General features: G+C 37.4%; 1 protein-coding gene and 1 pseudogene across 26 annotated transcripts in view; one reads left to right on the forward strand and one right to left on the reverse strand.

Moving 5' to 3' along the window:
- The window catches only part of CADPS (calcium dependent secretion activator), a 461,254-nt gene that overhangs the window by 353,458 nt on the left and 83,086 nt on the right, over positions 1–24,710 (reverse strand). The gene's annotated exons all lie outside the window — the stretch shown is intronic.
- Positions 16–22,783, forward strand: LOC123814307 (annotated as a pseudogene).

Genomic DNA, 24,710 nt, shown 5'->3' on the forward strand with positions numbered 1-24,710 from the left:
TAGAAATGATATAGAATGGGGTACTACCTTGCATCTCTTCCCAATTCTACTTTCAGTTATACCTTAAAGGAAGATTATCAGCCAAGGTGAGAGTAGTTACACCATGGAAATGAGTATATATTACAAATCAGGGTTTTTAGTTTGTTTGTTTTAGAGATGGTTGTTATATACAACCAGGGGACTGCATAGGCCCCTCGGGTGGTCTGAAATATCATCTTTTACAAAGCTATAGTAACAAAAAAGTACAGTAGTGTCATTAAGACAGACACATAGACCAACGGAACCTAATTAAGAGCCCAGTGATAAACCTACATATATATGGTCAGCCAATATTTGACAAGGGAGTCAGGAATACTCAAGAGGTAAAGAATAGTCTCTTTAATAAATGATTTTGGAAAAACAGTATATGCACATGCAGAAGAATGAAATTGGAACTCCATGTTACATATTCACAAAAAATAACTCAAACTGGATTAAAGACTTATATGTAAGACCCCCCAAACTATAAAACTCCTAGAAAAAAACAAGACAAAAGCTCCTTGACATTGCCTTGTCAAGTGATTTTCTGACAAGAAGAGCACAAGGAACAAAAAGAAAAAAATAAAACAAGTGGGACTACATCAGTCTAAAAACTGACAACATGAGCACTATGTCCAACATAGTGGTATAGTGGGTGCTGAGCTCACCCTCTCCCAAGAACACATTGAACATACACCTATATTTAGAGCAATTACTCCTGGGAGATAACTATGAGTCAACTGAACAGCTTCTGCACATCAAGCAATAGAGAGGGGCTGCATGGAGAAGGTCAGAAAACCATGAGAACCCTCTGGGACCTGGGGGAACAACTCAGGATAGGAGGAACTGGTGAGTGCCACTGTTTGTATTTCCCCTGAATGTGAATAGTGGGTGGGAGTTCCATCCAGGTTCTCTGGTTGACTTGTAGGGTGCTGCTGGAAGACAGAATAGTGGAATCACCCTATTAGAATAGCAAAATTAAAAAAAAAAGAATTAAAAATAGGGTTAGTATAAGAGATCTCTGGGATAATATCATGTGCTTTAACATTTGCAATATAGGGATACCAGTAGGAAAAGTGAAAGGGGCAGAAAGGATATTTGAAAAAATAATGTTTTAAAACTTTCCTGATCTGGGGAAGGAAGTAGACATCAGGTTTAGTAAGCACAGAGAGTTCCAAAAAAGATGAACCTATAGAGACCCACACCAAGGCAAATTGTAATTAAAATGGCAAATAATGAGGTTAAAGAGATGATCTTTTTTTTTAAAGATTTTATTTATTTATTTTTAGAGAGAGGGGAAGGGAGGGAGAGATAGAGGGAGAGAAATACCAATGTATAGTTGCCTCTCATATGGCCCCTACTGGGGACCTGGCCCACAACCCAGGCATGTGCCATGACCAGGAGTCAAACGGACAACCCTTTGCTTTGCAGTCCAGAGCTCAATCCACTGAGCTAAGCCACACAGCAAGGGCTAAAGAGATCATCTTAAAGGCAGCAAGAATGAAACATCAAGTCACATACAAGAGAAATCCCATAGGCTATCAGCTGATTTCTCAGAAGCAACTTTACAGTTAAAGTGCTTAAAGAAAGTAATCTGCAAGCTAGAATATTTTATCCAGCAAGGTTATCTTTTAGAATTGAAGAAGTTTCCCAGACAAGTAAAAAATAAAGGAGTTCCCAACCACTAACTCAGTCTTACAAGAAATGTTAAAGGGTCTTCTTTATCCAGAAAAGAAAGGGCCATAACCACAAATAAAAAACATATAGGAAAGGGGGGAAATCTCACTGGTAAAGGCAAATGAATAATAACCACAATGAGTCAACCACTTAAGAAATTAATACGAAGGTTGAAAGACAGTAATAGCAAAATTAACTATAACTACAATAAATAACTGGGATACACAAAACAGGTATAAAACATGACATCAAAACTATAAAGAATGGAGGAGGAGAAAAATGCAGTGCTTTTAGAATGTGATTGGACTTAAATGCTTATCAGCTTAAAATAGACTGCTATATATATAAATGGGTGTATGTGAACCTTATAGTAACATAAACCCAAACAATACAAAAAATACACAAAAAAAATGAAAAGAAAGGAATCCAGTTAAAACAATGACACCACTGATGGACCAAGAGGATATTATATTAGATGAAATAAGTCAGACAGAGAAAGACAGACACCATATGATTTCACCTATATATGGAATCTGAAACACAAAACAAAACAAAATAGAAACAGAGAACAAACTGGTATTTGTCAGAGGGAAGAGGGTTGAAGCAATGGCTGGAAAAAGGGTAGGTGATTAAGAAGTACAAACTTCCAATTATAAAATAAGTCACAGGAATGTAATGTACAGCATAGAGAACAGAGTCAATAAAATCATAATAATTACATACGGTGACAGATGCTTACTAGACTTATTGTGGTGATTATTTTGTAAGGTATCTAAATGTTGAATCACTATGTTGTATACCTGAAACTAATACAATATTAGTTATATTATATGTTAACTACAATTAAAACTAAATTAAAAATAAATGCAAAACCTTTGACTGTTCAACTTAAAAAAAAAAGCTGCTGCACAGCAAAGGAAACTATCAGTAAAATACAACTTATGGAATGAGAGAAAATATTTGAAAACTATCTGATAGGGATTTACTACCCAAAATATATAAAGGATTCATACAACTGTATAACAAAAAATAAACAATCTGATTTAAAAATGGGGTAGGTGGAAGATCTAAATAAACACTTTTTCCAAAGAAATACAAGTGGCTCACAGGCACATGAAAACGTATTCAACATCACTAATCATCTGGGAAATGCAAATCAAAACCACAAGGAGATATCACCTCACACTTGTTAAAATGGCTATTATAAAAGAGGCAAGAAATACCAAGTGTTGTCAAGAATGTGGTCATACTACCCAAAGCAATATACTGACTTGATGCAATGTCCTTCAAAATTGTAATGTCATTTTTTAAAGAAATAGAACATGAAAAAAATCATCAGATTTGTATAGAACCACAAAAGGTACTGAATAACCAAAGAAATTCTGAGAAAAAAAATGAAGCTGGAGGTATCACACTACCTGTCTTCAAATTATATTACAGAACTACAATAATCAAAACAGCATAGTATTAGCAGAAAAACAGACACACAGACCAATGGAAGAGAATTGAGAGCCCAGAAATAAAACCACTTAAATAAAACCAAGAGCAAGTAATTTTTGACAAAGGAGCCAAAAACACACAATAAAAAAAGAATAAATGATGCTCTTCAATACATGGTGCTGGGAAAATTGGAAAGCTACATACAAAAGAATAAAAGTAGAGTACTTTTGGTCCCCAGGCACAAAAATTAATTCAAAATGGCTCAAAGGATTAAATATAAAATTTGAAACAATAAATTACATAGATATAAACACAGGCACTAAACTTATGGACCTTGCTCTTAGAGAAGATTTTATGAATTTGACCCCAAAGCCAAGGGAGATAAAAGGAAAAATAAATGAATGGAACTATATCAAACTAAAAAGCAGCTGCACAACAAAAGAAACAGGTAAGAAAATAAAAATTAACCAACTGAGTGGGAGATGATATTTGCAAAGAACAGCTCCAACAAAGGGTAAATATCCAAAATATATAAAGAACTCTTACAACTCAGCACCAAACAAACAATTCAATTAAAAAATGGACAGAGGATCTGAACAGATATTTCTCCCAAGAAGACATACAAACAACCAACAGATACATGAAAAGCTGCTTAACTTCACTAGCCATTAGAGAAATGCAAATAAAAACCACAATGAGATACCACCTCACACCTATTAGAATGGCAGCTATCAACAAGACAGGTAATAACAAGTGTTGGAGAGGTTGTGGAGAAGAAACACTTGTTCACTGCTGATGGGAATGTAGACTGGTACAGTCACTATGGAAAACAGTAGGGCAGTTCCTTAAAAAATCAAGAATAGAGCTACCATATGACCAAGCAATCCCTCTCCTGGGTATTTACCTAAAAAACTCAAAAACATTTATTTTCAAAGTTATATGCACTCTTATGTTTATTGCAGCATTATTCATAGCAGCCAAGATATGGAGCCAACCAAAGTGTCTTTTCATAGAGGATTGGATAAAGATGTGGTACGTATATACAATGGGATATTACTCAGCTGTAAGAAATTGTTTTGCAACAACATAGATGGACCTTGAGAATATTATGCTAAGTGCAGTAAGTTATTCAGAAAAAGCTAAGAACCATATGATTTTGTTCATATGTGGGATATAAAACTGAAGCTCATAGACACGGACAGGAGTATGGTGGTTACCAGAGGGAAGGAGGTAGGGGAGGTAACAAAGTGTAAAGGGGGCCAAATATATATGATGGAAGAGGTTTGACTTTGGGTGGTGGGCACACAATGCAATATACAGATTATGTACCATAGAAATGTATACTTGATCTTGTTAGCCAATGTCACCTCAATAAATCTAATAAAAATGAATTTTTAAAAAGGAGTGTGGAGGAAAAGGAACCTTTGTGTACTGTTGATAGGAATGTAAATTGGTGAAGCCACTATTGAAAAAAGCATGTCAATTTCTCAAAAATTAAAAATAGAACTACCATATTACCCAGCAATCCCACATCTGGATATATATATCCAAAGTAAATGAAAATGGGACCTCAAAAAAAAATACGGGCACTCCTGTGTTCAATGCAGCATCATTCACAATAATCAAGATACAGAAACAACCTGTGTCCATCAATAGACAAATAGATAAAAAAGACATGATTATATACACAATTAAGAGTTATTCAGCCATGAGAAGGAAGAAAATCCTGCTGTTTGCACAACTTGGATTAAACTTGAGGGCATTATGCTAAGTTAAATAAGTCATACAAAGAACAACAAATACTGTGTGATATCATTTACATGTAGAATCTAAAGGAAGCTGAATTCAGAGAAGCAGACTAGAGTGTTGTTTACCAGGGGCTTGGGGGTAAGGGGGGGGATTGGGAGATATTAGTCAAGGATATCCAGTAGTAAGATTAACAAGCTTTAGGGACTTAACATACAGCAGGGGATTATGAGAGGGGATGAAGGTATTAATTAATCTTAATGTGATAATAGTCAATTCACAACTCACAACATATGCATATCAAATTATTACACTGTACCCCTTCAATTTACATATGTTATATGTCAATAATACTTTTGGGAAATAAAAAAAATACCCTGCTAAGTGCAGCATGGCAATTTGCAGAAGTTTTCCAACTTTATTGTGGTTATTACGTCTATGACCACATGACAGATGATATTCAGATACAGCATACACTTCCAGTATTCACATAGGTAATTTGGACAGCAGGTTATGCATAATTCCCTGCCTTATCAATTCCACCTTTGTTTCCCAGTTAGAAAAGCCTTCCTAAAAGATTCATCTGTTCTCCCCCTTCACCCTTATCTGGCCGTATCCCACTGTCTGGCAGTCTCAGCATGAGCAGTCCTAACTGATGAAGCCCTTCCTGACCCCTAGTCTAGGTCTTTCTGATATTCCTGTCATTCCACAGCATGCCATTTATTCTATTTGTTAGTCATGATTGAGTTTCTTAGATTAACTATCTTTTTTTGCTGTTTTGTTCATTGATGTTTCTCCAGGGCCACCTTAGTGCTTTACATACAACAGGCCCCCAATGAATGCTTGAAAAATGAATAAATGAATGAAGTCTACAAAAGCTAAATTATTTTCAAATATCTTTTAATCATACCTAATTTATATAAAAGTGAAGTCAACTAAAAACATTGCTCTTTCATAATTAGTTATAAAAGTTACACTTCATAGTTGATAATGGGATACTGTATTTGGGAACTGCTATTCCAGTAGAAAGAGTAAGATAATTCCAGTCTCTCTTCTATCGACCATTGTGTTATCTTGAAAAAGCTCCTTATATTCTCTGAATTGGCTGGAGTGTTAAAAGCCTTTCTGAAATAGGGCCAAGTTTGGATAAATAAAATGTCTTACCCTCAGTCTTCTCACTTAGGAAATAGATAATTTTTCACTTGGAAAATGCTGATAATTCTAATCACTGGCTACCTTGGAATAGTTATAGCTATTTAACAACATAATATACATTTTTTAAAAATTATGTTGTTCTATATTTAAAATGCTTTCATCTTTAAAGTCAATACAAGTCTTGCTAATAGAAAATAAATCTTAAATCTATCAGAGACTGAAAACTGGATTGAGTTTTGACTCAATCAGAAAACAAAACAAAACAGAGTTTTGAGAATGGACACAGAAAGGAGGTGGAGTTATCTAACTAATTTTTGTGACTTTAGGAGGAGTGGGAAATAGTGAAGTAGGGGGTAGGTATAAAGGAGTTAGGCTGTTATCCGATTCATATTTGTTACTGTTTAGTGTTAGCCACCTGTGTAATTTTACATTTTCTAGTCAGCACATTTAAAAAAGTAAAAAGAACTAGGTGAAATGAATTTCAATATACTTTATTGAACCTAATATATCCAAAATCATTTCAACATGTGATTATTATACAAATTGTTAATGATATATTTTACATTCTATTTTTATACAGTGTTTGAAATCTGGCATATGTTTCACTGACAGTACACCTCCATGCAGAACAACACTGCAAGTGCTCAATATCATGTGTAGCTAGTGGCTACCATTATTAGACAGCACAGGCCTATGGCATAGAATGTCACTTTTAAACCACTTAAGTTTTCCTGTTCTGACCTAGGAATATTGATATCAGTGAGTTTGTCCAGAAAATCAGTTATTGTGTATGTACTTGAAACTGTTGAGCTGAAATATTGGGTAGAAGTTGATTTGCTCATAAAAGTGACACCATACCATGAATTTTTTAAGTTGTTGACACTATTACAGATGTCTCCTATTTCTTCCTTTTGCTCCTCTCCATCCAGTCCTCACCCCCAAGCCTTGAATTTCTTTCAAGCAGGCCAGTCTTAATTGGCTTAAGTCATAAATCTTTGCTGTATAGTACCAACTGAGGTGCCCCACAGAATTTCTTGCTCAGAATTTTTTTCATGACTGGGTCACCACCAGTTCTGTGTGATTTGGGGGGTGAGATGGAATGAGGTGATGGGGTGGGAGAGGGAAGGGAGACTAATAAAACTTACTTGCCCTAAATACTTAAGTAATTGAAATAAAATTAGGTACCTACCCTCTGGATGATGAACATTGATTTTTGGCCCAGGACAAATCCATTATCACTTTAAGTTTTCATTAAATAAGCTTAGTGATCATTTTTCAAGAAATATTTACAGAACACCTACCACATGCCTGGGGACCGATGGTTTAATGATTCTCAAACACTCTCAACCTCTGATCTTACTGGCCAGGCCTAGGTATTGAGGAATCAGAGAAATAAGGAATTACCAGGGACCTTATAGTCTAGAGAAAAGGAAGAAGCACATAAAAATGCACAAAGGTATGCTTTAGGATTTTAGAGAAAAGAGATTACAGAATATAAAACTCAAAAAGAGAAGGCCTTCAGCAGGTTCAAGAACATGTATCATGAAGCCCCACAAAACTTCCCCCACTTCCTTGGACACATCAAGCTCTCAGTGGGATGGATAGTTAGGGACACTGAGTCTAGTGGCAGAGTTCTGTTTATGCCTGGGTTTGGACACCTGCCAGTCCATGTTCACTACTTTTCTCACCATTGATTAAGCAAGCATAGTGTTTATTTAGTCATCTGGGCAAACAACTGTGTCTCCCTGGGCAAACAACTAATCTCTCCATGCCTCAGTTTTTTCATCTGTAAAATGGGGCCAATACTGACCTGATAGGATTGTTGTGAGGATTAACTCAGATAAATAAAATATTCAGTGTAGAAACCAGCACAGCATGAAAGCTCAATAAACATAAGCTGCTGTAATAATTAATCCTCATCTTTGAGTCTTTGCACATGCTGTTCCCTCAAGAAAGCATGCCTGTGGGAAAATCCTGCTTGTATCTTGAAAATCCAGCCCATGTGCTCCTTCCCAGACTTCCCTAGATAGAGTTTGCTATCAATCACTACTCTGATCACAATCCTAAGGGTACGTGGATCATGCTGGGAAGTAGTTATTTATTTAGATACCAGTGCTCAGAGGCAGGGTCAGGAGTCGAGCATGCAAGTCGAGCATGCATACAAAGGGATGTGGATTCAAAGCCTGATAATATCATACACTTCCAAGTTGACTGGACAGGTGAAAAGGAAATGGGATGACATATGTAAGGATTATAGTACACTGCCAGGCACAAAAGAAGTGTCCAGTGATAAGGAGCAGACCACAAAATAAATGGCCTTAAGGCCACATGATGTGGCCACTGTCAGCTCCTGGCTTTATTACGTCCCACTCTGTTCTCCACTTACTCTGCTCCAGCCACACTGGCTTCTTTTCTCAAATGTATAGAAACCACTGTGCATCAGATCAGTATTCTGATCTGATTGAAGGAGTTCCAATAGCAGAAAATCTGAAAAAATGACTAGTAACAATTGCAGAAGTAAGTGCTACAGTGGCTTTTGCTAGGACTGTTCAAGCATTCTTGGCTCAGTCTGCCTCATTAAGAAAGGTCTGAAAAGTGTCACTGCATTTCAGGCAGTTTGAAATTTGCTGTGGCATTCTGGAGCAGTGTGATATGAGACCAACGGTGAAGACAAAACTGCACATTCGAAGTGCTGGTCCCAGGAGAGATGATGTGGAAGTCAGAACAAGCTCAGGTCAAATTGTGACCTTAATAGAAGTTTTTGGGCAAACAGTTAACTTTGGCCTCCTTCTCTGTAAATAGGAGCTACTCTTATCTACCTTATAGGATTTTCATGAGGACTCAGTGAGATGATTAATTTAAGGTACACAGCACAGTCCATAGAATAGAGTTAGGACTCAATCAGTAAGATTATTGTTATGATCAAGTTTTTTTTTTTACTTCATTAATCTATTATCTTCTTTCAATGCTCCTTTTTTCCTTGTTTATTTAGTCTTTTACAGTCCTGCTCATGTGATGTTCTTTACCTCCTTTCTTGGAGGCTGGGAAGCCAAGCACCAATTTACTGTTTTCTGTGCATCCATGAGTAGCCATGCAACAGAGCCAGGAACCTAGTAAGGTTCTTCTGGAAAAGCTTCTGAAATCCTTGTAAAATAAACATGCTTTTTGACCACCCAAAAGAAAAGGGTGGTAGAACCCTTTTCTTTCTTGCTGACCCCTTCTTCTCCTGAGAATATTTTGTCTAGATTTCTGGTGCCTATTATGTGACCATGAAGGAAAGGCCAAGAGCATCATAGAGATGTTGGTCCTTACATTTTTGAGAAGGTGAAAAAATGTTTGTAAACACTCATCTGTGGCCTTCTCATTATGAGAGAGGAAAGGAATCGCTATTTGTTTAAGTCATTGTGTGTTTTCTCTTACTTGTAGCTAAATGCTTGCCTAGGCATGAAAAAAATACTTACTATACTTACCAAGGTGCTTATTGGTTAATATGCCTTCTATCACAGCAGCAATTGTATTATAGAAGAGGGGAAGCAATATTTACCCTAAGGGAATGAATCTAAAGCATAGGCAATCGGTAATAGAAATTGTTTTGGGATATAAGGAAATGTTCCAAGTGTACATGCAAATGAAGTCCTTCTCTAAAGTATAAGTCAGCACTATATAGCACAACCAGATAATATGAGCTATGCCTTTTCTTTTTTAAAAAAGAAATCATTATTTGGGAAAAAGTTTTTAAAACTCTTCTTCATTATAGAAAGCTGGCAAAGTGGCAAGCCAACAAGCTTTTTTAAAAGCCATAAGTTAGTCTAGAGAGATGAGAGCAATGCTTATTTAATTTCCTTTCCTTGAATGTTATAAAAAATTTATATTGGTCCATTAATTTTTTAGTAATTAAAATATCCTCTTCCTACAACCAGATTAAAATATGTTCAACTCTAAATGAAGTTATGCTTCTAATAAATTTAGAAATTGTATCATGTTAACCACCTCTTTATTTAATTACATATAATTCTTCTCATCTTCTGCATTATCAACATTTACATAACATATTCTGAAAAGGTGTTTTCAGGGAGTTTTATCCATTTGGCTTGAGCAAAAATATCAATTTGAAAGACTTCATTATGGAAAAGTATGACTCAATAATTCTGAGATGAAAGTTGAAAGGGCAAAAGTATCCATGGTGGGGCTGTTATGGTGGGGCTGAGACACAAGGTTTTTCTTTGGGTCATGGTTTCCCGAAACCCAGCTGTGCAAGGAATACCTTCATGAGTATGTCTTTTCCATATACCACACTGGTATGGAAATACTGTACTGGCATTTCCTTGATATTTTGCCATGAATATATTTCAAATATGATATTTTAAAAAATGAAACTTGTTTTAAGCAATAATATCTGTGAAATCACAGGTTCCATGTGCTAGCAGTAGTCAAAATACCCTTAAGTTAATTACTACTTCTAGAAAATGAACTCTGAATTTTTAAATCATTAAAAAATAGAAAGACCAACTAGCCATGTTATTCCTAAAGACCTACTTGGGCAGGTGAGAAAGAACAAATGGTTCTATGTCCTAAAGTGTGGTGACTCTGGAAACAAAATTTAAACATTGCTTAAGCTGGAATTTTATCAGTAAACAATTATTTAGCAGAAAAAAAAAGTTAGGAAAAACAAACATAAAGCATGAGTTGAGCTAATGGTTGGATTGAAAATGGGAGGAGTGGAGAAAAAGGATAGGGGTAGAGAAAAGATTATTAGAAGATGCCTTATATGTTATTATATACAGCAAAGCAGCATAGGAGACAAATCAAGTATCCTATCAGAGGGTGAAATACACACAGTTTTAAAAAATAAGAATATTTTTTCCAGTTTGGATGCTCTCAGACAGTATTCATCTATATACTTCTGACAGGTGGTCAAATATAGATTTTTAGACTTGGAGGACTATTAAGAGTTGTTCTAGTTTCCATGGTTCTCAAACATTTTGGTACAAGTTTCTTTAAACTCTTAAAATTTATTGAAGACTCCAAAAAGCTTTTGCTCATGCAAGTTATGTTATATCTATTGATTACATACATCTATTGATGCATACATCTATTTATAGTTATGTTATAGCAAGTTATGTTATATCTATTGATTACATACATCTATTGATGTATATAATAGATACTAAAATTTGAGAGTTTAAATTTTTATTAATTAATTAAAAGTAACATTAAATTCACTACCTGTTAACAGAAAAAAACTTTATTTTCCAAAACAAAAATTAGTGAAATGTCTGGCATCAATTTTATAGTCTTGCAAATCTCTTTTAGAGATTAATAGAGGATGGCTAGGTTTTTACATCTGTTTCTGCATTCAATCTGTTATGATATGCGATTTTGGTTGAACTATATGAAGAAAAGCTGGCCTTTCACATATATGTTGTTGGAAAAGGGAGAAATATTAAATAGGCTTTTCAGGTACAAGTGGGTATTCTTTGATATGAAACCAAAGTTCAACCAGTGGGATTTTCTTAAATGTTAGTTGCAATGTAAAACTGTAAACCATAACAATAAAGTTTTTGTCCTCTATTAAAATTTAAAATTCATTGCTATCTCTTAGCTTTTTGAAAAAAATTTTAACCCATGCATGGATTTTTAAAAATATACATTGGTCATGTGGAACATAATTAGTTTATTGAGTTATTTACAAATATTCCAAATCTTGAAACATTTCATTCCATGATATGTAAAAAATCACATTTCTTTTTAAAAAATATGTATTTATTTTTAGACAGAAGGGAATGGAGAGAGAAAGCAAAGGAGAGAAACATCAATGTGTGGTTGCTTCTCACGTACCCCCATCAGGAGCCTGGTCCACAACACAAGTGTGTGTACTGACTGGGAATCAAACCAGCGACCCTTTGGTTTGCAGGTTAGTGCTCAATCCACTGAGCTACACCAACCAAGGCAAAAATCACATTTCTTAATATCATTATTAGTATCACCAAAAAAAAAGTCTTTAGGTGCTTGGAAACTGGCTTTAGTGGCAGACTGAGAGCTCAAATTTTATGTTGGCAAAAAAATATTACAAGTTGTTTTTCTTGAAATAAAAGATGTCCTTTATTTATTTTTGAAAAACATCTACTAAATACCTAAGTTTGACTAACATTAGTTTGCTGTCAGTAGTTCTTTCAAGTAAAATTGATGTTTCTTTTTAAAAAATGAGCAGTTCAATTGGCAACTCAGTGTCACACAAGCCCACTTCCACAAGACAATGCTTGATGTTTACTTAGTATTTCATTATATAAAATATTAAAAGAGTGTGTCCTCAGGGTCAAAGTAAATGGAATTAACAATTTCTACTGCTTCAGAGGGCCCAGAGACATACAAAAAGGTGCTCAGCATCACAAGCCATCAGAGAGATGAAAATTAAAACCACAATGAGATACCACTTCACACCAGTCAGAATGGCCATCATAAACAAATTAACAAACAAGTGCTGGTAAGGCTGTGGAGAAAAGGGAACCCTAGTGCACTGTTGGTAGGAATGCAGACTGGTACAGCCACTGTGGAAAACAGTATGGAATTTCCTGAGATAACTAAAAATGGAACTGACTTTTGACCCAGCAATTCCACTGCTGGGATTGTATCCTAAGAACACTGAAACACCAATCCAAAAGAACCTATGCATTCCCATTGTTCATAGCAGCACAATTTACAATAGCTAAGTGCTGGAAGCAATTTAAGTGCCCATCAGTAAATGAATGGATCAAAAAATTAAGGTACATTTACACAATGGAATTCTATGCAGCAGAGAGAAAGAAGGACCTCCTACACTTTGCAACAGCATGGATGGAACTGGAGAGTATTATGCTAAGTTGAAATAAACCAGGCAGTGAGGGACAAATACCACAAGATCTCACCTTTAACTGGAACATAATAAACAAAAGAAAAAAGCAAGAAAAATATAACCAGAGACATTGAAATTAAGAGCAATTTGACAGTAACTAGAGGGAGGTGGGAGGGGATAATGGGGCAAGAGTTTTCAGGAACTACTATAAAGGACACATGGACAAAACCAAGGTGGAGGGTGGAAGCAAAGGAGGGAGGTGGGTTTGGCTGGGATGAAGGGGGAGTCGGGGGTGGGAAATGCAGACAACTGTAACTGAACAATAAAATAATTTAAAAACATAATTTCTACTGCTTCATAAAGAAGAGTATTTGGTGAACTTTGTAGTTTTTAAACAGTGAGTGTGTGGCTGGGAGGAGTATAATGATGAGTACAGACTGGCCCCACTGTCTTGCTTTGTGGTGTTTTCTACACCAGCAGTTTCCCTTACTATAACCTTTGCACCATGAGTGCACCTGTCAACACAGTTGGGGAAAAAAGCAAATAACATCTCAGCATTATTAGGAAAGTCATTCTAAGGGTTTGTAGAACCACTCTGAGAACCACTGACCCAGTGAATCAATCAACTTGACCAGCTATCAATTCTGCAATGTAGTTAAGCAAGAGGGGAGCTGTTTGGTGATATTGGAGAGATAGGCAGGGAACAGGGTGTGGTGCAGGGCTTGTGTGCCAGAGTGAGGAGTCCAGATTTAACACAAAGCAGGATGGAAAACCACCGAGGTGTTTTAATCTAAGACAGTGACATGATTTGAGAGAATGTGGAGTCAGGAACACTAATGAATTCTCCAGTTCAGCATAGAGTCAAGAGAATATTTCATGTGAGTTTTAACTTCTGAGGAGAGAAAGGTCTTGAGTTGTGTCCAGAATCTCAGTTGGCAGAGATAGGGATAGCTGGGAGAGGTGAAGAAGGCAGGTTGATGGGAGAAGGGATGGGAAGGGCACTCCAGGGTACTGGTACAAGTGAGTGAAGAAAGAACATGTAGGGCTTATTTGGAGGACACAGTAAAAGTTTATTTTATAAATTTAAAATTTAGATCCTAAAAAAGGGGGGACAGGTTAGAGGCAGCTCTCAGTGGGAACACTGGAAATGAAAATAGCAGATAGTTCCATTTGGCTGAAGTCCAGATTAAAAACCCCAGCTCAGCAGCATATGAAATCACTAAATACCATCCTGAGTCTTATGAGGGTTAATAGTAAACTTATCAGTGGCATTATTTCCAGAGAAAAAGTCTAAAAATCTGAATGCAGACTATATGTGTTATAGAAGATTCTTTAATGTAACATCTCACAAATTGTGACTTGGAGCTTCACTGACATTGATTTTGATAAGAATCTTGCCCTGTCAGTCCTGAACAGTGAGATAAGGCAGAATGGATCAGTAGCCACTCCAGGCTGCTGGGTTATTTTGAGGGATGTGGTGACCTTAACTGATTGTAACAATCTCAAATTCAAGTAACCTTCAATGTGCCTTTTTGAGAACCTCACAGTTGCATAAGAAATTCCATAACTTATTTTGGCAGTTTATTAAAGGCATGGCTGATCAACTAGGTCGGGTGTCCCTCAAGGCTCATTTGAATGGTATGGTTTGCACCACACACAGTCAACTCTGAAATAAGTGAAGGACAGAGCACACAATACCTTCCCCTACTAGTTACCTCCCTTAATTTGTTTAAAAAGTACATGAATAAAAAATAAGAAGCTCTTGGAAGAAATCAGATGGGGCATGGGGCCAGCACTTGTTACCCTATGTTTTTTTCTCTAGCTTCCTCTCAGGTTCTGCTCATATGTCTGCATCATACAGTTTCTGTGTCCCTGGGTTTCCTTAAATGAGAACAAACTGAGTTAAGAGGAAGTTGAGATGAGCATGCCTTTTACTGTGGGGACAGCTAGGAAGTCTATGACTCATGGAAAGTTACTCATCTCTCAATGTCCACTTAAACAAGATTCATACCTTCAATCCCTGTCTTTTACTTTTTTTCTTACATTTAGTAACATTTATTTACTCATTCAGAATCAAGTACATAAGTGCAAATACCCAGAGTCAATAATTAAGTACATTAGGAACTACAGAGAAAGTAATACAAATTATAATAAAGTTAACATGCTGGTACTTTTTCATTACCATATATGTAAATCAGCCCATCAGTCCCACACAAAAAAAGTACTGAATGTTTGTTTTTAATGTATTTATTCAATTATTTTAAGTTATATAAAACTGATTACCCTAAGTACAGGTTACAATTTTTATTTTTATGTTATGTGTCTTGGAAAAACACTAAAACATTAGTCTACAGTCCCTGTCTTTTAAAGACCTATCAAAATGGCTTGGATGACCCACAGAGATGTATTTGATCATTCTGCAAAGCTACTGCATGTGTACTTTAGTCCCTGCTCTAGCTGCTGATTCAATGACATGACTTGTTGCTAAAGAAACTTTCCTTCAGGCAGGGCCCCTCCTAGATAACAAGGTTATTAGTGTGCTTTCAAGCAGATGACTTGTTTGTTTGAATAATCTGTGTCTAGCTCCTCTGAGCGTTCAACCAGAAAGCTAATGAATATGGGCAAAATAAATCTCTTTTTACAAAGAAAAGTGGGATTTCACTCAGATCTTTTTCCAAGAAGATTTTAAAGATAAATTTCACTGAACTTCAACTTTGAAAAGGTAGTGGTTTAGGGTATTTTTCACTGATCTTAAATAGGACAGAACTTAAGTTCTAATTTGATCTGATATGGCTACATATTTAATCCTGGTATTTTGGGAGTCATTTCAGTGATCAGAAGAAAAGTTCTCATTGATTTCTGCTGAGAGCAGGGATGTTGGGAACCGCCCTGCCTGGTATCAGAAGCTGTAACCCCCACCTAGGCTAAGGCTAAGGGAACACCCTTGGAACCGTAAGCCAGTAAGGATACAAAAGCTTATCTCCCTGGCAGGAGCGCTGCTTCTTCTGCTTCATTCATAACTGAACCCCAAAGCTTGGTCGGTTAGCCAAAAATGGGTAAGATTCTCCAAGGGGGGAATGATCTAAGACAGGCACAATCACGTGGGAGGCCCCCAAAAGAAGGACTTTGGGGGCTACAGCAAAAGGGGGTGATGGACCCTCATTCCTCGGCTTTGACATAGCCTGAGTCCTCATCGTCTCGGAGAAAATCTCCTTATCTCTTGGTTGCCTTAGTTCCCTTGCTTCACCTAAGCCTGGAAGAATGACAGGGTGGTGCAGCTCTGTACTGAAAAAGGTGGGTTCCCTGGGTGATCAGGCCTAAGAAAGAACATGTAAATTCCTGTGAAACCTGCTTTGTTTAGAATGCTCTCAGTTGAATGAGAAGGGTCCAAGGAGGAAGTTAGTTTGTTCCTCAAAGTTTTACAGCTCTTTGACCCTGACTCAAAATAGGGCCTCAGACTTCCTTGTTATCTACTTTTTGATCCTTACTTCCTAGCAATGAGTAATGAGCTTTTACCTGAATTCTTATTCAAACGAAACCAATAAATAGCCTCTCCAGAAGGGGAACGGGGCTCTCTCCCCACCAGGGAGGGTGGCCAAGTGGCTCGCTCCCCATGTGAGGAGTGGCCCTGCTGTTCTTATTCCCCCACACGACCTGGTTGTCTCTGTGTATGTTTTTCTCGAGTTTCGATGAGCCATCCACAGTGTTCTGTGATCACTGCTGGCCAGTTACACACGCATCACAGGGACTAGCTTCTGAATGGTTGGTTTTATGGGGCAGAATGTTGTGGTTAAAAGCACAGATTTTGGTTCCATATAAAACTGATAGAACACTACAGTTCCCAGCTGTGTGGTCTTGAGCAAATTAATAAAATCTCTCAGCTTCTGGGAATAGCAACACCTACATTGTGGTTGTTGTGAAGATTAAATGAGATATTATATGAATGTACTCTGCCTAGCCAAAAATAAGCACTTACTTTATGCAAGCTTTCATCAGCATCCTGATGATCATTATCATCACCAGCACATTAGTAAGATTATCATGAAGTAGACTGGCACTTTGAAGTGGGAATAGAAAGACACTTTGGTCAAAGTTTCAGTTCCAACATTTTTCTGGATCTCTCGCTTGCCCAAAGCATTTGTTATGCAACTTTAGGTCCAATTTTCTTCAAGTGGTAGACTCAGAAAAATCTAATGCATTGATCACTTAGAATTTGGAAGTAAATGTCAAGTCCATAAAAGAGAACCACAGAATATGAAAGTGTACACATATTCAGTTCTCAATCATTATTAGTGATGAAGTTCTGATATTATTGATGGCCATTGTTTCCTGGGTGTTCACTCTGAGCTAGATTTGGTGTGAAGAGCTTTACTTGCACTATCTCAGGGGATGTCTTGACAATGGTGAGAAGTAAGCACTGCCATTACAACTGAGGAAACCAAGACAGAGAGACCTGAACCAGGTCAGCAGACTATAAGTTCCAACTTAAGCCAATGTTTTTAATAACCCTAATATATTCCTCCCACCAAAAGGGGAAGAGTACGTGAGTCCAAGCAGCAGACCCTCTAAAAGGCACTTATGTTGGAGATGATGTAATTGTTATTATTCTCTTTATTGTTCATAAACTCAATAGTATTTTGCTTAGACTCATTTGCCCCAAGGGTTGTATTCTTTGAGCCTGAGCAAACATCAAGTGATAGCAAGGAAAATACGCTGGGCAAAAAAAAAAAAAAAAAAAAGGAGAAAGGCAGCAACCAGTTCCACACTGAATGTGTCTCAGAGATAAACAACAAAGGAAGCAATCCAGGTGAGAATATAAAAGAGATTAGGTTGGAGTTTTTCAGAAGTTTTATGTTTGTTCATAGACATAATTCCAAATAAAGCTATAAAAATGTTGCCTGTGTAGTGTGAATGTGTGTGTAATGAGAATTGTAACAACTTTAAAAAAAGTAATAATTGTAGTTAACATTTATGAAGCACCATTACGTGCTAGGCTCTGGGCTAATAACTATTTATTGAGGGCCTACTATGTTTTAGATACCATTCTGAGCTCTGTAGATAGTGTCTTGAATAAAATAGCTGTAGCCCATGCTCAAGGAGTTTACTTTTATTTGTTTTATCTTGGATACACAAGTATAAGCTTTTTCAAAAAATCCTTACCCAAGGGTATCTTTATTGATTTCAGAGAGGGAGGAGAGAGAGAAAGACAGAGAGAGAGCAAGGAACATCGAGTGAGAAACATTAATCGGTTCCCTTGCCTACATGCCCTGACTGGGGACTGGACCTGAAACATAGGCATGTGCCCTGATGGGAATCAAACCCATGACCTTTCAGTTTATGAGACAACATTCCAACCAAATGAGCCACATCAGCCAATGTGAGCATAAACTTTCTGGAAGTAAATTTGAAAACTTACATCTGAAGGCTTAAAATCTTTTTAAAAATTTGGCTGAACAGTTATAATTTTATGAATTTATCTTGTAGAAGATCATGTCAATTTCTCCTACAATGACACTCATCACAAGGTTGTTTATGATAAAGGAAACAAAGTAGCACTGTAAATGTTGAACAACTGTGATCCAAATGGTATGCATTTTGACATTACCATATGATGGAATATTACTTTAGCCACTAGAAATGATTTAGAGTCTTATAAAATAACTTGGAAAAATACCGATAATCATGAAAAAGTGTATATGATCTATTTTTATAAATCACACAGAAAAATAAGAAGGCGACTTAATCACCAAATTTATAGTAGTATCTCTGACTGTTATAGGTGACCTAAATTTTTTATTGTATTTTCTAAATTCCTATAGTGAATAGTACCACTGATATAAAAAGAAATTACTTTATAAATGTTATAGCCTTATGCATTTTCATTCCAGACAATTCGTTTCTGATTCTAATGTCTTTATGAATATCTTTGACAGAATGCAAAGAAAGAGAAGTAAAACATGTTATCTTCAGTACTCATTGTGTCACTCAGATAATTTAGTAGGGGAAAATCAGCTCGACTCACATCAATTCAGCAATACCACCATGCACTTAAGATGAGCTCTAACTAACCCTAACTGCACACCATAGCTCCTCTTTGAGCCTTTGTTTACTCAACTGTAAAATGACAGGATTGGACAAAATGAGTTTTAAGGATACTGTCAATAATCAAATGATTTCCTTACTCTGTTGACAGTGGCCATGGACTTTAGACCCCTGGGTATCCATGGAAGTCCAGTCCTTGACAAAGCTGTGTGGAGAAAAGTCATAGACTGCTTTTTTTGTGACTAGAAAACACCAGAAACTGTTGGGTTTGCAGATGCACCTCCTATGGTTTTCAGAATCCAATTAAAACACTTTCTTTTTTAAAAAATACATTTTATTGATTATGCTATTACAGTTGTCCCATTGTCCCCCTTTACTCCCCTCCACTCTTTACACCCTCTCCCACCCATATCCCCCACTTTAGTCATGTCCATGTGTCACACTTATAAGTTCTTTAGCTTCCACATTTCCCATACTATTCTTACCCTCCCCTTATCTATTTTCAACCTACAATCTATGTTACTTATTCTCTGTACCTTTTCCCCCTCTCTCCTCCTCCCATTCCCCTGTTGCTAACCTTCCATGTGATCTCCATTTCTGTGGTTCTGTTCCTCTTCTAGTTGTTTGCTTAGTTTCTCTTGGTTTTGCTTTAGGTGTGGTTGTTAATAATTGTGAGTTTGCCGTCCTTCTACTACACATGCTTTTTCTTTATCTTCTTTTCTTAGATAAGTCCCTTTAACATTTTGTAAAATAAGGGCCTGGTGATGATGAACTCCTTTAACTTGACCTTATCTGAGAAGCACTTTATCTGCCCTTCCATTCTAAATGAAAGCTTTGCTGGATAGAGTAATCTGGGATATAGGTCCTTGTCTTTCATGACTTGGAATACTTCTTTCCAGCCCCTTCTTGCCTGTAAGGGCTCTTTTGAGAAATCAGCTGACAGTCTGATGGGAACTCCTTTGTAGGTTACTGTCTCCTTATCTCTTGCTGCTTCTAGGAATCTTGCCTTCATTTTTACCTTGGCTAATGTAATTATGATGTGCCTTGGTGTGTTTCTTCTTGGGTCCAACTTCTTTGGGGCTCTCTGAGCTTCCTGTATTTCCTGGATGTCTATTTCCTTTGCCAGAATGGGGAAGTTCTCCTTTATTATTTGTTCAAATACTTTTTCAATCTGTTGCTTTTCCTCTTCCCCTTCTGGTACCCCTATAATTCGGATGTTGGAACATTTAAAGATATCCTCGAGGTTCCTAAGCTTCTCCTCATTTTTTTGAATTCTTATTTCTCCATTCTTTCCTGGTTGGTTGTTTTATTCTTCCTTCTGGTCCACTCTATTGTTTTGAGTCCCAGTTTCCTTCCTATCACTATTGGTTCTCCATGAATCTTCCTTCATCTTTTTTATGGTAACTTGCATTTTCTCATCTAATTTGCACCCAAAATCAACCAATTCTGTGAGCTTCCTGATCACCAGTGTTTTGAACTGTGCATCTGATAGATTGGCTATCTCTTGGTTGCTCAAAAGGATGAGTCCTGGGGCATTGATCTGTTCTTCTGTTTGAGACATGTCTCTATCTCTCTCTCTTTTTTTTTTTTTGGGTCTGGTCGCTCCTGTTACGGTGAGGGGTGGAGCCTTAGGTGTTCACCAGGGCTGGGCACCCTAGTCGCTAGATTGTGACGTTGTATGTCGGGGCAGGGGTGGGGGCAGAGGCAGGGGCAGGAGGGAAATATGGTGGTATCTCCGTCCTCCTGGGACCTCAGTCCCTTCTCTGGGATCCTGGGTTGCGCGCTTTGCCCTGGTCCACAATCGCTGCCTCACTGGGTCTGCCAGCTGCTGCTTGCATACTCAGGGTCCACCCGCTGTGATCTTGTGTGCCCCAGATGCCTTACGTCTCCTGGTTGCCTTATGTGCCCAATTCACCCTGTTCTCCGCGTGCTGCGACCCACGCCCGGCTGCTCCTCTCCACCCCTTCCACTGGTCTGGATGAACGGGTCTACTTCAACTTCCATTCAAATAAATTCTCTATGAGCTCTGGGTATTATTCTACCTCTAAATTGTTGTTGTTCTAATCTTGATTGTGCGTGGAGGTACGGTGCATCCACCTATGCCTCCATCTTGCTGGAAGTCTTCCAATTAAAACACTTTCAATAAAGTGCTGGTGGTTTTAGAGTCATGACAATTCTGTGGTTTGTTGTTTTAAAAGCAGTGCCTTTTTGTCTCAAGCACATGTGTTGGGTCCTGGCTAACTAAATATATTTATTAGTACTGTCTGTGCAATATTGCCATTTCAATAGAAGTTTCATGTATTTGATGTATAGTTAGGATAACACAAGAGATGATGAGAAAAGACATTCTTTTTCAGGCCAATGTACTAAGATATGAATGTATTTGGGACTCTTATAATAAATTTTTTATACTAAGTGAATATTCTGTAGCATTTCAGTCCAATAGGAATTTTTGTACTGATAGAAATATTGCATATCTGCCTCTCTAATATAAGGACAACTGTCACATGTGGCTATTTAACACTTGAAATGTGACTAGTGTGAATGAGAAACTGAATTTTAATTGTAATTGTTTTAAATCTAAAGAGCTACCTGTAGCTACTTTGTAACTGCCAATCTGTAGTTCTTAATTCCTTTACCTTCGGTGATGTAAAGTACAGCAAAGGGAATGCTGTCAATAATATTCTAATAACTATTTATGGTGCCATGTGGGTACTAGACTTATTGAGGGGATCACTTTGTAAGTTATATAAATGTTTAACCAACATGCTGTACACCTGAAACTAATGTAATATTGAATGTCAACTGTAACTTAAAAATTAATAATTTAAAAAAGAAATAGCTGCATATGGTTTGTGGCTTCCTCACTGGACAGCCCAGGTTAAAGCTCTGCAATGAAAAGTATGTGTGCTCCATGGACCAACAACAACATTATCTAGGAGTCTGTTAGAAATGCAGAATCTCATTTCCTAGGTGGAACCTGCTGAACCAGAATCTGCATTTTCACAAGATCTCCATGGGACTCACATGCAAAATAACACATGAGAAACACCACTCTAGAGACATCTGTTCAACTTTCCATCACATTCCATTAGTTGATCAAGCAACCAACTGATCTTTCAATCAATCAGCTAATTATAACTGGTACCTCATCAGGTGGCAGCAGTATCTGTCCATGGAACCAGGCACTGGATGAGGCACAGCTGGAAAGTGCAAGAAGTAGTGTTTGAACTCAGGGAGTCTGATGCGACTCCACATGTTAAGCATTATGTTACGAGTAGTTTGACACAGTCAGTCACTGACATAAGTGATCATTGAGATTAGTTTTTATTGTTATTGCATTTTTGTTGAACAATAATGAAAAATATGATGGGAAATCCTTCCTTTCTGGTTCCCTGCCCATCTAAGCATCTGTGCTTGGTAGGGGTCCATCCTGCACCTAAGGCAGGAAGATGGTGGCTACAAGAAGATGAAAAAGTCACTGGAGGTGATCAACTCTAGGCTCCAACTTGTTATGAAAAGTGGCAAGTACATGCTGGGGTACAAGACGACTCAGAAGATGATCAGACAAGGGAAAGCCAAACTGGTCATCCTTGCCAACAACTGTCCCACCCTGAGGAGATCTGAAATAAAGTACTATGCTATGTTGGCCAAGACTGGTGCCCATCACTACAGTGGTGATTATATTGAATTGGGCCCAGCATGTGGAAAATACTACAGAGAGTGCACACTGGCTACAATTGATCAGGTGATTCTGGTATCATTAGAAGCATGCCAGAACAGACTGGTGAAAAGGAAATCATGCAAATTTTGTCTTTAATAAAGCTGGCCAGAGCTTGGTTTAAAAATGGGAAAAAAAAGAAAGAAAAATAGAACTGACATTATTCCCAATGTTCTTTATGCCACTACCTGTGGCTCCCTAGGGCCCTGCTGATACATTTTTTGTGGGTTAGAAAACCTGTGGTGTATATTTACAAAGCAGGGGCAAAGTGGTAAAGATTTCAAGAGCCCTTCCTAATGAATGTTCTAGTCTCAGTAGTTCAAGTGAAGAAATTTCAAGAATCTATCTTCCTTCTCTTGCACCTTGGTTTGTTGGATATGGATATTGATACTTAGCCTGTGGGAGGCTCTCCTTCAGACCTTTATCTCCCAGCCATAACCTCATGGGCTCAAAGGGGTCCTTTCTCTGCAGGTGTCTGAGTCTTGTGCCTCAGTTATCCACAGCCACCATGATTTTTATTTATTTATTTACTCCTCACACAATGATGTTTATTGATTTTAGAGAGAGAACGAGGTAGAGAAATATCTATGTGAGAAACATAAATTGTTGTCTCCTATACATGTCCCAACTGGGGGTCAAACCTACAACCTTTTGGTGTAAGGGATGACAATCCAACCAACTGAGCCACCTGGCCAGTGTACCATCTTCATTTTTACTGACCAACTTCCTCCTGAACTCAGGCCCTTCAATTTCCCAACCTCACTTCTATATAATAATGATAGACCTTCTCTTCCTCAAAATCCTGAACATTGGCCTACCTCAGTGCCTTTGCTGTACTGGAATACTCTCTCACCAGCTCTTAGCAAGGTTATTTCCCCAGCTCATCCTTGAGTTATCATCTCTAAATTTTTTCAAAGAGGTCTGCTGAGACCATGCAATCTAAATCTTTCCCTTACCATCCTCTTATCACCTTAGGATTGTTTATTTCTTCATAGAACTTACTGTTCTTTTTTTTTGTTTTTGTTTTGTTTTGTTTTGCTTTTGGTAAAAATCTTGGCCTATGCCCTAGAAGTAAGCTCTGTGAAGTAGGGTCCTTATTTATCTTGTTCATCACTGCACTTCCTACACTAGCAAGCGGGTGTTCAATAAACACTGTTTCAACAATTACCTACATTTTCTCATTTTTGTGTTAGCTGTATGCCTCAGGCTTGTCTTTTGGTGCCCTAGAATTGTATTTTTAAAGTCTTTCCTGCCTCATGGGCCCTCATGCATTCATTTATTCATTCAACAAATGTTTATTGGGTGCCCACAAATTGCCAGACATCAGGGCACATAGATAAATAAAACACATTTTGGCCATTATGTATCTTTTCATCTATTGGGCAAGACAGATCTGGGTAGATGGTTTCAACAGAGGTTCTGTCTACCACTGGTATTATGGTGCTTAGCCTAACCTGTGTGGTGGGGGAGATTCCCTGCAAGACACAAAGAGGAGATGCTTTTGGAAAAAAGAAATAATAGACAGTTAAAGAAAGAAAGTTGGGACAGGCATTGAGGTAGCAGAAATACCATAAACAAGGGTACAGAAATCACTATTGGGGTGGGGGGAACTCTAAGTGATTAAGTGCAAGGCAAGGATGGCATTGGCCACATAATAGATGGTCATGTTTGACAAGGTGAAAAGCCTGAACTTGTTGACCCTATAAGATATGGGGTGCTATACAAGGTTTTGTTCAGGAAAGTGAAATCTCCAGGGAAGATATTAAATTCTTTGGGTTTTAAGAAGCAACTGCAGAGTTTTCTTTCCTTGAACTCCTGAATAGCAGCAATTTGCATTTGGTCAAGTTAAGAAAAGGAGTGATGAAGTCCATGAAGGAGTTACATAAGAAAATAAATGCTGTGTTAAAAGTTATTACTTTTTTTTCTGCAGAAGGTGTGCAGCAGAGAGTCTAGGCATGGGTATAATTGCAACTCTTTTATATATTAGCATCATTTGCTCGAACTAAAAAAATGATTTCACTGATTGGAAACCATTTCTGATTCAACTTAAATGACCTGCAGAAATTTTTTATAACCACT

This window comes from Phyllostomus hastatus, unplaced genomic scaffold, assembly GCF_019186645.2.
Source record: "Phyllostomus hastatus isolate PE091 unplaced genomic scaffold, TTU_PhHast_1.1 phas_contig_16, whole genome shotgun sequence".
NCBI lineage: Eukaryota > Metazoa > Chordata > Mammalia > Chiroptera > Phyllostomidae > Phyllostomus > Phyllostomus hastatus.